This window comes from Coregonus lavaretus, assembly GCF_964263955.1.
Source record: "Coregonus lavaretus genome assembly, chromosome: 33".
In the NCBI taxonomy this organism is placed as follows: domain Eukaryota; kingdom Metazoa; phylum Chordata; class Actinopteri; order Salmoniformes; family Salmonidae; genus Coregonus; species Coregonus lavaretus.
In genome coordinates this window covers 20,521,645-20,533,244 of record NC_140020.1, presented here as the reverse complement: position 1 = coordinate 20,533,244, position 11,600 = coordinate 20,521,645, and positions in this window count along the sequence as shown.

The window sequence follows — 11,600 nt, the reverse complement described above, 5'->3', positions numbered from 1 at the left end:
GGTGGAGGAGGAATAATGGTCTGGGAATGTTTTTCATGGTTCGGGCTAGGCCCCTTAGTTCCATTGAAGGGAAATCTTAACGCTACAGCATACAATTATATTCTAGACAATTCTGTGCTTCCAACTTTGTAGCAACAGTTTAGGGAAGGCCGTTTCCTGTTTCAGCATGACAATGCCCCCGTGCACAAAGCGAGGTCCATACAGAAATGGTTTGTCGAGATAGGTGTGGAAGAATTTGACTGGCATGCACAGAGCCCTGACCTCAACCCAATCGAACACCTTTGGGATTCATTGGAATGCCGACTGCAAGCCAGGCCTAATTGCCCAAAATCCGTGCCCAACCTCACTAATGCCCAACCACATATCTTGAGGCTGCATTTATTGTAGCTGGGGATTTTAACAAAGCAAATTTGAGGACTAGCCTGCCAAAGTTCTATCAACATATCGACTGTAGTACTCACGCTGCTAAAACACTCGACCACTGTTATTCAAACTTCCGGGATGCTTACAAGGCCCTCCCCCGCCCTCCTTTTGGAAAATCTGACCACGACTCCATTTTGCTTCTCCCTTCCTATAGGCAGAAAGTCAAACAGGAAGTGCTAAGGACTATCCAACGCTGGTCTGACCAATCGGAATGCATGCTTCAGGATTGTTTTGATCATGCGGACTGGGATATGTTCCGGGTAGCTTGCGAAAATAATTTTGATGAATATACTGATACGGTAACTGAGTTTATCAGGAAGTGTATAGGACATGTCGTACCCACTGTGACTATTAAAACCTACCCTAACCAGAAACCGTAGATAGATGGCAGCGTTCTGAAAGCGCGAACCACCGTATTTAACCATGGCAAGTTGATTAGGAATATGGAGGAATACAAACAGTGTAGTTATTCACTACACAAGACAATCAAACAAGCAAAACGTCAGTATAGAGACAAAGTGGAGTCGCAATTCAACGGCTCAGACACAAGACGTATCTGGCAGGGTCTACAGACAATCACAGACTACAAAAGGAAAACCAGCCACGTCGCCGAGACCGACATCTTGCTTCCAGACAAGCTAAATACCTTCTTCGCCCGCTTTGAAGATAACACAGTGCCACCGACGCGGCCCGCTACCAAGGACTGTGGGCTCTCCTTCTCCGTGGCCGACGTGAGTAAAACGTTTAAACGTGTTAACCCTCGCAAGGCTGCCGGCCCAGACGGCATCCCTTGCTGCGTCCTCAGAGCATGCGCAGACCAGCTGGCTGGTGTGTTTACGGGCATATTCAATCTCTCCCTATCCCAGTCTGCTGTCCCCACATGCTTCAAGATGGCCACCATTGTTCCTGTACCTAAGAAAGCAAAGGTAACTGAACTAAACGACTATTGCCCAGTAGCACTCACCTCTGTCATCATGAAGTGCTTTAAGAGACTAGTCAAGGATCATTTTTACATTTACATTTAAGTCATTTAGCAGACGCTCTTATCCAGAGCGACTTACAAATTGGTGCATTCAATTTAGGATAGCCAGTGGGACAACCACATCTTGATCACAGTAAGTACACTTCTTCATACAAGCAGCTGTGAGCAAAGTCAGTGCAATCAGGGACAACTACATCTCGATCACAATAAGTGCATTTCTTTAAACAAGTCAGTGCTAGCAGGTGAAATAAGTCAGGTGTTAGTTTAGACAAAATACAGTGGTAGTAAAGGGGGGGTAGAATGATTACTATTATACTATTCCAGGTATTACTTAAATAGGTAGGGTTTCAAGTGTCTCCAGAAGGTGGTCAGTGACTCCAGTGTCCTGGCGTCGTGGGGGAGCTTGTTCCACCATTGGGGTGCCAGAGCAGCGAATAGCTTTGACTGGGCTGAGCGGGAACTGGTCTGTAGTTGTTGACATCGGAGGGATCGAGTGTAGGTTTTTTGAGGAGGGGTGCAACTCTCGCCTTCTTGAAGACGGAAGGGACATAGCCAGAGGTCAAGGATGAGTTGATGAGCGAGGTGAGGTAAGGGAGAAGGGTCTACGGAAATGGTCTGGAGAAGGGAGGAGGGGATAGAGTCAAGCGGGCAGGTTGTTGGGCGGCCTGCCGTCAAAAGTCGCAAGATTTCATCTGGAGAGAGAGGGGAGAAAGAAGTCAAAGCATAGGGAGGGCAGTGTGAGCAGGACCAGCGGTGTCATTTGACTTAATAAATGAGGATCGGATATCGTTAACCTTTTTTCAAAATGGTTGACGAAGTCATCCACAGAGAGGGAGGAGGGAGGGGCGGAGGAGGAGGATTCAGCAGGGAGGAGAAGGTGGCAAAGAGCTTCCTAGGGTTAGAGGCTTGAAATTTAGAGTGGTAGAAAGTGGCTTTAGTAGCAGAAACAGAGGAAGAAAAAGTAGAGAGGAAGGAGTGAAAAGATGACAGGTCCGCAGGGAGTCTAGTTTTCCTCCATTTCCGCTCGGCTGCCCGGAGCCCTGTTCTGTGAGCTTGCAATGAGTCGTCAAGCCACGGAGCAGGAGGGGAGGACCGAGCCGGCCGGGAGGATAGGGGACATAGAGGGTCAAAAGATGCAGAAAGGGAGGAGAGGAGGGTAGAGGAGCCAGAATCAGGAGATTGGAGGGAGAAGGATTTAGCAGAGGGAAGAGATGATAGGATGGAAGAGGAGAGAGTAGCGGGAGAGAGAGAGTGAAGGTTGCGACGGCGCATTACCATCTGAGTAGGGGCAGAGTGAGTAGTGTTGGAGGAGAGCGAGAGAGAAAAGGATACAAAGTAGTGGTCGGAGACTTGGAGGGGAGTTGCAGTGAGATTAGTAGAAGAACAGCATCTAGTAAAGGTGAGGTCAAGCGTATTGCCTTCCTTGTGAGTAGGGGGGACAGTGAGAGGGTGAGGTCAAAAGAGGAAAGGAGTGGAAAGAAGGAGGCAGAGAGAAATTAGTTGAAGGCAGACGTCGGCAGGTTAAAGTCACCCAGAACTGTGAGGGGTGAGCCATCCTCAGGAAAGGAACTTATCAAGGCATCAAGCTCATTGATTAACTCTCCAAGGGAACCTGGAGGGCAATAAATGACAAGGATGTTAAGCTTGAATGGGCTAGTGACTGTGACAGCATGGAATTCAAATGAGGAGATAGACAGATGGGTCAGGGGGAAAAGAGAGAATGTCCACTTGGGAGAGATGAGGATTCCTGTGCCACCGCCGGAGTAGCAGTGTTTTCTGTGGTAATCCATGTTTCCGTCAGCGCCAAGAAGTCGAGAGACTGGAGGGTAGCATAGGCTGAGATGAACTCTGCCTTGTTGGCCACAGAACGGCAGTTCCAGAGGCTGCCGGAGACCTGGAACTCCACGTGGGTAGTGCGCGCAGGGACCACCAGATTAGAGTGGTAGCAGCCACGCAGTGTGAAGCGTTTGTATGGCCTGTGCAGAGAGGAGAGAACAGGGATAGACAGACACATAGTTGACAGGCTACATAAAAGGCTACAATGCAAAAGAGATCGGGATGAAATTAACTAAACATCTGGGGAAGCGAGAGAGCGGGGCCTCCTTCGACTAACTCCCGCAGAACAACTTGGCAGAACTGTCTTTGTTTCAGGGACAGTCTTCGTTCTGGGGACAGCTGCTGCAGACAGCTGCTGCTGAACAAAGAGGTTGTGCTAATAACACTAAGCTAATTGCCTAGCACAATTGTAGCCACTCCCCCTCCTATTGAGTTGTAATCTGCAGAGAACAAAAGAAGCAGACTGGGTAGCTTACTAACTATGACAGACAGACAGAACCAACATAGTTTACAAGTTAAAACAATTCTACTTACAGAATCAAGCAGGATCCTTCCAAGACTATTAGTTGACACACACACAGCACAAAGACCAAACTGCAGGAGGAGAAGGGAGGGAACATCTGGACTGGTGGGATTCAGTCCTGCAGAATCAGCAACATACATAGAGTAAAGCATCCACACATTCATATCACCTCTATCTTACCTGCCACCCTAGACCCACTTCAATTTGCTTACCGCCCCAATAGATCCACAGACGATGCAATCGCCATCACTCTGCACACTGCCTTGTCCCATCTGGACAAGAGGAATACCTATGTAAGAATGCTGTTCATTGACTATAGCTCAGCATTCAACACCATAGTACCCTGCAAGCTCATCATTAAGCTTGAGGCCCTGGGTCTGAACCCAACCCTGTGCAACTGTGTCCTGGACTTCCTGACGGGCCGCCCCCAGGTGGTGAAGGTAGGAAACAACACCTCCACTTTGCTGATCCTCAACACTGGGGCCTCACAAGGGTGCGTGCTCAGCCACCTCCTGTACTCCCTGTTCACCCATGACTACATGGCCAAGCATGCCTCCAACTCAATCATCAAGTTTGCAGACGACACAACAGTAGTCGGCTTGATTACCAACAATGACGAGACAGCCTACAGGGAGGAGGTGAGGGCTCTGGGAGTGTCGTGCCAGGAAAATAACCTCTCAATCAACGTCAACAAAACAAAGGAGATGATCGTGGACTTCAGGAAACAGCAGAGGATGCACCCCCCCTAGCCACATTGACGGGACCGCAGTGGAGAAGGTGAAATGCTTCAAGTTCGTTGGTGTAAACATCACTAACAAACTGAAATGGACCACCCACACAGACAGTGTGGTGAAGAAGGCGCACATAGTCTCTTCAATCTCAGGAGGCTAAAGAAATTTGGCTTGGCACCTAAAACCCTCACAAACTTTTACAGATGCACAATTGAGAGCATCCTGTCGGGCTGTATCACCGCCTGGTACGGCAACTGCACCGCCCGCAACCGCAAGGCTCTCCAGAGGGTGGTGCGGTCTGCCCAACGCATTACCGTGGGCAAACTACCCGCCCTCCAGGACACCTACAGCACCCGATGTCACAGGAAGGCCAAAAAGATCATCAAGGACATCAACCACCCGAGCAACTGCCTGTTCACCCCGCTATCATCCAGAAGGCGAGGTCAGTACAGGTGCATCAAAGCTGGGACTGAGAGACTGAAAAACAGCTTCTATCTCAAGGCCATCAGACTGTTAACCTCTACGGGATCGGTTGCGCTAACGTGCGCTAATGTGATTAGGATGACTGTTGTAAGTAACAGCAAACTTTCCAGGACATAGACATGTCTTATATGGGCAGAAAGCTTACATTCTTGTTAAGTTATTACAGTGAAAAAAATAACATGCTATTGTTTGAGGAGAGCGCACAACAACAAAACAGGTATCACGGCAACTGGTTTGATACATTCACCTCTGAAGGTAAATAATATACTTACATTCAGTAATCTTGCTCTGATTTGTCATCCTAAGCGTCCCAGAGATAAAATGTAGGATAATTTAGTTTGATAAAATAAATTGTTATATTCAAATGTAGGAACTGGGTTCTACAGTTTGAACCCCTGCTGTCTCTGTCTCCACACCCACCCCGCCTGGCCATCTAGATGTGTGAAAGTTAGTGTATAAGCTAATGATCCATCATGTATGACATTCCTGGGAGTGTGTAAACTTACATTTTGTATTACCATATCGTTTTTGTATGTTCTCTATAGTTATGTATTTGAAAATGTATAAATTGACCAATTCGGCACATTTGGGCAGACTATATACACTGCTCAAAAAAATAAAGGGAACACTAAAATAACACATCCTAGATCTGAATGAATGAAATAATCTTATTAAATACTTTTTTCTTTACATAGTTGAATGTGCTGACAACAAAATCACACAAATATTATCAATGGAAATCAAATGTATCAACCCATGGAGGTCTGGATTTGGAGTCACCCTCAAAATTAAAGTGGAAAACCACACTACAGGCTGATCCAACTTTGATGTAATGTCTTTAAAACAAGTCAAAATGAGGCTCAGTAGTGTGTGTGGCCTCCACGTGCCTGTATGACCTCCCTACAACGCCTGGGCATGCTCCTGATGAGGTGGCGGATGGTCTCCTAAGGGATCTCCTCCCAGACCTGGACTAAAGCATCCGCCAACGGGAACGGGCGGTCCATAGCATCAATGCCTTCCTCTTGCAGGAACTGCTGACACACTCCAGCCACATGAGGTCTAGCATTGTCTTGCATTAGGAGGAACCCAGGGCCAACCGCACCAGCATATGGTCTCACAAGGGGTCTGAGGATTTCATCTCGGTACCTAATGGCAGTCAGGCTACCTCTGGCGAGCACATGGAGGGCTGTGCGGCCCCCCAAAGAAATGCCACCCCACACCATGACTGACCCACCGCCAAACCGGTCATGCTGGAGGATGTTGCAGGCAGCAGAACGTTCTCCACGGCGTCTCCAGACTCTGTTACATCTGTCACATGTGCTCAGTGTGAACCTGCTTTCATCTGTGAAGAGCACAGGGTGCCAGTGGCAAATTTGCCAATCTTGGTGTTCTCTGGCAAATGCCAAATGTCCTGCACGGTGTTGGGCTGTAAGCACAACCCCCACCTGTGGACGTCGGGCCCTCATACCACCCTCATGGAGTCTGTTTCTGACCGTTTGAGCAGACACATGCACATTTGTGGCCTGCTGGAGGTCATTTTGCAGGGCTCTGGCAGTGCTCCTCCTTGCACAAAGGCTGAGGTAGCAGTCCTGCTGCTAGGTTGTTGCCCTCCTACGGCCTCCTCCACATCTCCTGATGTACTGGCCTGTCTCCTGGTAGCGCCTCCATGCTCTGGACACTACGCTGACAGACACAGCAGACCTTCTTGCCACAGCTCGCATTGATGTGCCATCCTGGATGAGCTGCACTACCTGAGCCACTTGTGTGGGTTGTAGACTCCGTCTCATGCTACCACTAGAGTGAAAGCACCGCCAGCATTCAAAAGTGACCACAACATCAGCCAGGAAGCATAGGAACTGAGAAGTGGTCTGTGGTCACCACCTGCAAAACCAGTCCTTTATTGGGGGTGTCTTGCTAATTGCCTATAATTTCCACCTGTTGTCTATTCCATTTGCACAACAGCATGTGAAATGTATTGTCAATCAGTGTTGCTTCCTAAGTGGACAGTTTGATTTCACAGAAGTGTGATTGACTTGGCGTTAAATTTTGTTTAAGTGTTCCCTTTATTTTTTTGAGCAGTGTATAAAATAGTCCAGTATTGCAATGCTTCACTGGATCAATCTGAAACTTTGCACACACAATTGAGCCTAAACTGCAATATTATATTGTGGCCTTTCTCTTGCATTTCAAAGATGATGGAACAAAAAACATAATAGAAAACGCATGTTTTTTGGTTTGTATTATCTTTTACCAGATCTAATGTGTTATATTCTCCTACATTAATTTCACATTTCCACAAACTTCAAAGTGTTTCCTTTCAAATGGTACCAAGAATATGCATATCCTTGCTTCAGGTCCTGAGCTACAGGCAATTAGATTTGGGTATGTCATTTTAGGCTAAAATTGAAAAAAAATTGTATTGGGTATATGTTGTGAAATTGTTAGATATTACTTACTGTTGGAGCTAGAAGCACAAGCATTTCACTACACCCACAATAACATATTCTAAACACCTGTATGTAAAATTTGATTTGATTTGATTTGTTCTTGTGGCTGAATGGAAGCAAATCCCTGCAACAATGTTCCAACATCTAGTAGAAAGCCTTCCCAGAAGAGTGGAGGCTGTTATAGCAGCAAAGGGGGGGACCAACTCCATATTAACGCCCATGATTTTGGAATGAGATGTTCGATGAGCAGTTGTCCACATACTTTTGTTCATGTAGTGTGTGTTGTGAGAGGTTATATAGGAAGCATCAACTGTGTGTGGTCGTGGTGATGATGTGCATTGTGGGATGGGCATTATGAGGTTGAAGACATATAAATATATGTTCCTATAGCCGTACTACGCCACCTTTTATTATAAGCAAGGTGAGGTCCTCGGGACTAAGATAAACATAAGACAGGTTCTTTGCATCAAGGAGTGGAGGAAGGGAATCCGACAACAATATCAGGATGCAACAATTAACTTTCATTTTCAGTCACAAGAAAGGCACAATCTCCACAGGCTTACATCATTTCCATACATTATCTTCAGCTCCAGGAGCTCTGTACAACTGTCCTACAAGACAGACTTTAACAGATAGCAATATCAGATTTCTCACAAACAAATTATCACTAGGTTTATACGTTCCATTCACATACTCAAACAGACAATAATGTGTTGCAACATTCACAGAGGGCGTGCCCAGAGAGGAGGAGAGCAGATCTAGGTGGAAAATGGGCGCCAATGCCTAAAAACACTACATTTACAATAATTCCTATTTCTCATACTTACTTTGTTAAAAAACCACCATCACCACTCCCGTCCTCCCAAGGCACACCGACCAGCACATAGTTACGGGGATGCCTCAATGACACAAACAGGAAGGCTTTTATACAAAACGCCAAGAGCTTAATTAACAATCACATACACCTGGCACAGGCAGACCAACAAGAGTGCGTTCAAAATAGGTTGACGGTTCTACCCCGTTACAATACCACAGACAGATCCTTCAACCCTAAAAGTGTGTATGTGTGTGTGTGCGCGCTTGTGTGTGGGATGGGATGCAATAGCAATAGGTGTATGAGAGTGTGTCTGTTTGTGTTTGTGGGGAGGTTGTTTTTTGTGCTAACTGTAGGAGTGGAAATCTCATTAAATCGACCGTGTGTGTGTGTGTGTTTGTGTGTGTGTGTGTGTGTATGTTTGAGTGTGTGTCTGACACTGATTCTCATAGTGTAAGCAGATAATAAGGTACACACACGTCACGTACACCCTTACACACACCCTTACACACACACAAACACACACAGACACGCACAGAGTCAGCAGAAACAGGAGCTTGGTGACACAGCTGATGAACCTGTGTGTTATTCTTCAATTAAACTATGGATGAGTTCCGAGCCAAGGAACTCTCCTCAGCCCTGCTCAACTTACATGATGGCCAGATCTTCTCTCTCTCTCCCTCTCTCAACTACACTATATATACAAAAGTATGTGGACACCTCTTCAAATTAGTGGATTCGGCTATTTCAGCCCCACCCGTTGCTGACAGGTGTATGAAATCGAGTACACAACCATGCAATCTCCATATACGAACATTGGCAGTTGAATGGCCTTACTAAAGAGCTCAGTGACTTTCAACCTGGCACCGTCATAGGATGCCACCTTTCCAACAAGTCAGTTCGTCAAATGTCTGCCCTGCTAGAACTTCCCCTTTCAACTATAAGTGCTGTTATTGTGAAGTGGAAACGTCTAGGAGCAACAACGGCTCAGCAGCGAAGTGGTAGGCCACACAAGCTCACAGAACGGACCGCCGAGTGCTGAAAAATTGGCTGTCCTCAGTTGCAACACTCACTACCGAGTTCCGAACTGCCACTGGAAGCAACGTCAGCACAATAACTGTTTGTCGGAAGCTTCTTGAAATGGGTTTCCATGGCCGAGCAGCCGCACACAAGCCTAAAATCACCATGCGCAACGCCAATTGTCAGCTGGAGTGGTGTAAAGCTCGCCGCCATTGGACTCTGGAGCAGTGGAAACATGTTCTCTGGAGTGATGAATCACGCTTCACCATCTGGCAGTCCGACGGACAAATCTATGTTGGCGGATGCCAGGAGAACGCTACCTGCCTGAATGCATAGTGCCAAAGTGCAAAGTTTGGTGGAGGAGGAATAATGGTCTGGGGCTGTTTTTCATTGTTCGCTACAGCATACACTGACATTCTAGACAATTCTGTGCTTCCAACTTTGTGGCAACAGTTTGGGAAAGCCCTTTCCTGTTTCAGCATGTCAATGCCCCCGTGCACAAAGTGAGGTCTATACAGAAATGGTTTGTAGAGATCGATGTGGAAGAACTTGACTGGCCTGCACAGAGCCCTGACCTCAACCCCATCGAACACCTTTGGGATGAATTGGAACACCGACTGCGAGCCAGGCCTAATTGCCCAACATCAGTGCCTGCAGCAATGTCCCTGCAGCAATGTTCCAACATCTAGCGGAAAGCCTTCCCAGAAGAGTGGAGGCTGTTATAGCTGCAAAGGGGGTACCAACTCCATATTAATGCCCATGATTTTGGAATGAGATGTCCAACGAGCAGGTGTCCACATACTTTTGGTCATGTAGTGTATGTGTTGTGGGAGGTTATATAGGAGGCATCAACTGTGTGTGGTCATGGTGATGATGTGCATCTCTGCATCTCTCTCTCTCTCTCTCTCCTTCTTCTTGTTATTCACTTTCTAAACTCCCTCTCGCTGTACCCTGCCATCCTCCATAGCAGGAGGGTCTAACATGTCACCAGCTGGCTGATGAGTTATATCACTGCATTCTTATCTTACTATAGACTTCCTCTGTCAGTGCAGCGGACACACAGTGGAGTAGCTTTCTACAGTGGCTTACTGTACTATGAGTGGCAACCCGTCATTCAGGGCAGGTGGGACATCTCAATTGTCAGTAGATACCACATTTGCCTAAGAAGTCAGCCATATAATCTATGGTTTTTTTAAAGGCAGTAAATGAGGCTGAATGAACTGCTCCGCTGATAGCCAGGTGTAGCAGTGTTAAGGTGTTGGGACTGCTGTTGGGACAGCTTTATGTAGGCCCTAACAGTTTGTTAGTTTGCTGTAACGTAACAAAATGTGGAAAAAGTAAAGGGGTCTGAATACTTTCCGAATTCGCTATGTGCTGCATACGTGCTCTCAGTTCAGGCTTGTAGTACTCCACATCACAAGCAGAGGGCAGAACTGCATTCCTGTGAAATTGAGGATACGGTGTAAACCATGTGAAATCATTGATATTAAAGAAAGGGGATAGAGATTCATGCCTTTTCAGTAGCCTATTTAGCCTCAGAAAGTGACAGATGCTCATAATGATGATCATAATCCCACGGGGGGCCAGTATGAAAATTTATGCACTCACTAACTGTAAATCGCTCTGGATAAGAGCGTCTGCTAAATGACTAAATAATGTTTTGATCCAGTTCTTTATATTGATAGTTGGAATTGGAACATGGATAGATGTAGCCTATGTGCGGAGAAACCACCACCACAGTGGGAAAGGATGGGTCCCCTCTTCCCCTCCTCATTGAACAGCCGTGGTGTCGCGCACGTTCGGTGCTGAGAGATTTAGAAACGCCGGTCAGTCCATCTGTCCGTCTGTCAGGTGGTCTGTTAGCACCTGCGAGCTAGCATAGAGGGAAAACTGAGAATCCTTTTAGCTCCCTCTCACACTGGTGAAGTGTGGAAGCCACGGGGCGCACGTTCCAACTTTCCATGACAACAACGCACAGTGACGCTGACCGCCGCCAGTTGGCAGGGCTGACCACGGCTCACATGCCCAGCGCGCACCGGACCTGTAACGCACGCACACACACCTGTAAGTGGATACACGCTCACTCCCACATCCTGATTCTGTAAATGGTTGCCGCTATCCTGGCAACTCTGTGGTTAGACCGGGGAATTCATAGATTGCAGGGGCTTCCAGGTGGTTTTCTGTTTGTTTGTTTTATGCGCAAATAAGCATAACTATGCTTCGGCCATTTCTATATTTCAAAATGTAGGAAGATAAACTGAATCACTTAATATAGGCTATAAAGCACATTGTATTCTCAGTGGAGGCTGCTGAGGGAAGGACGGCTCATAATAATGGCTGG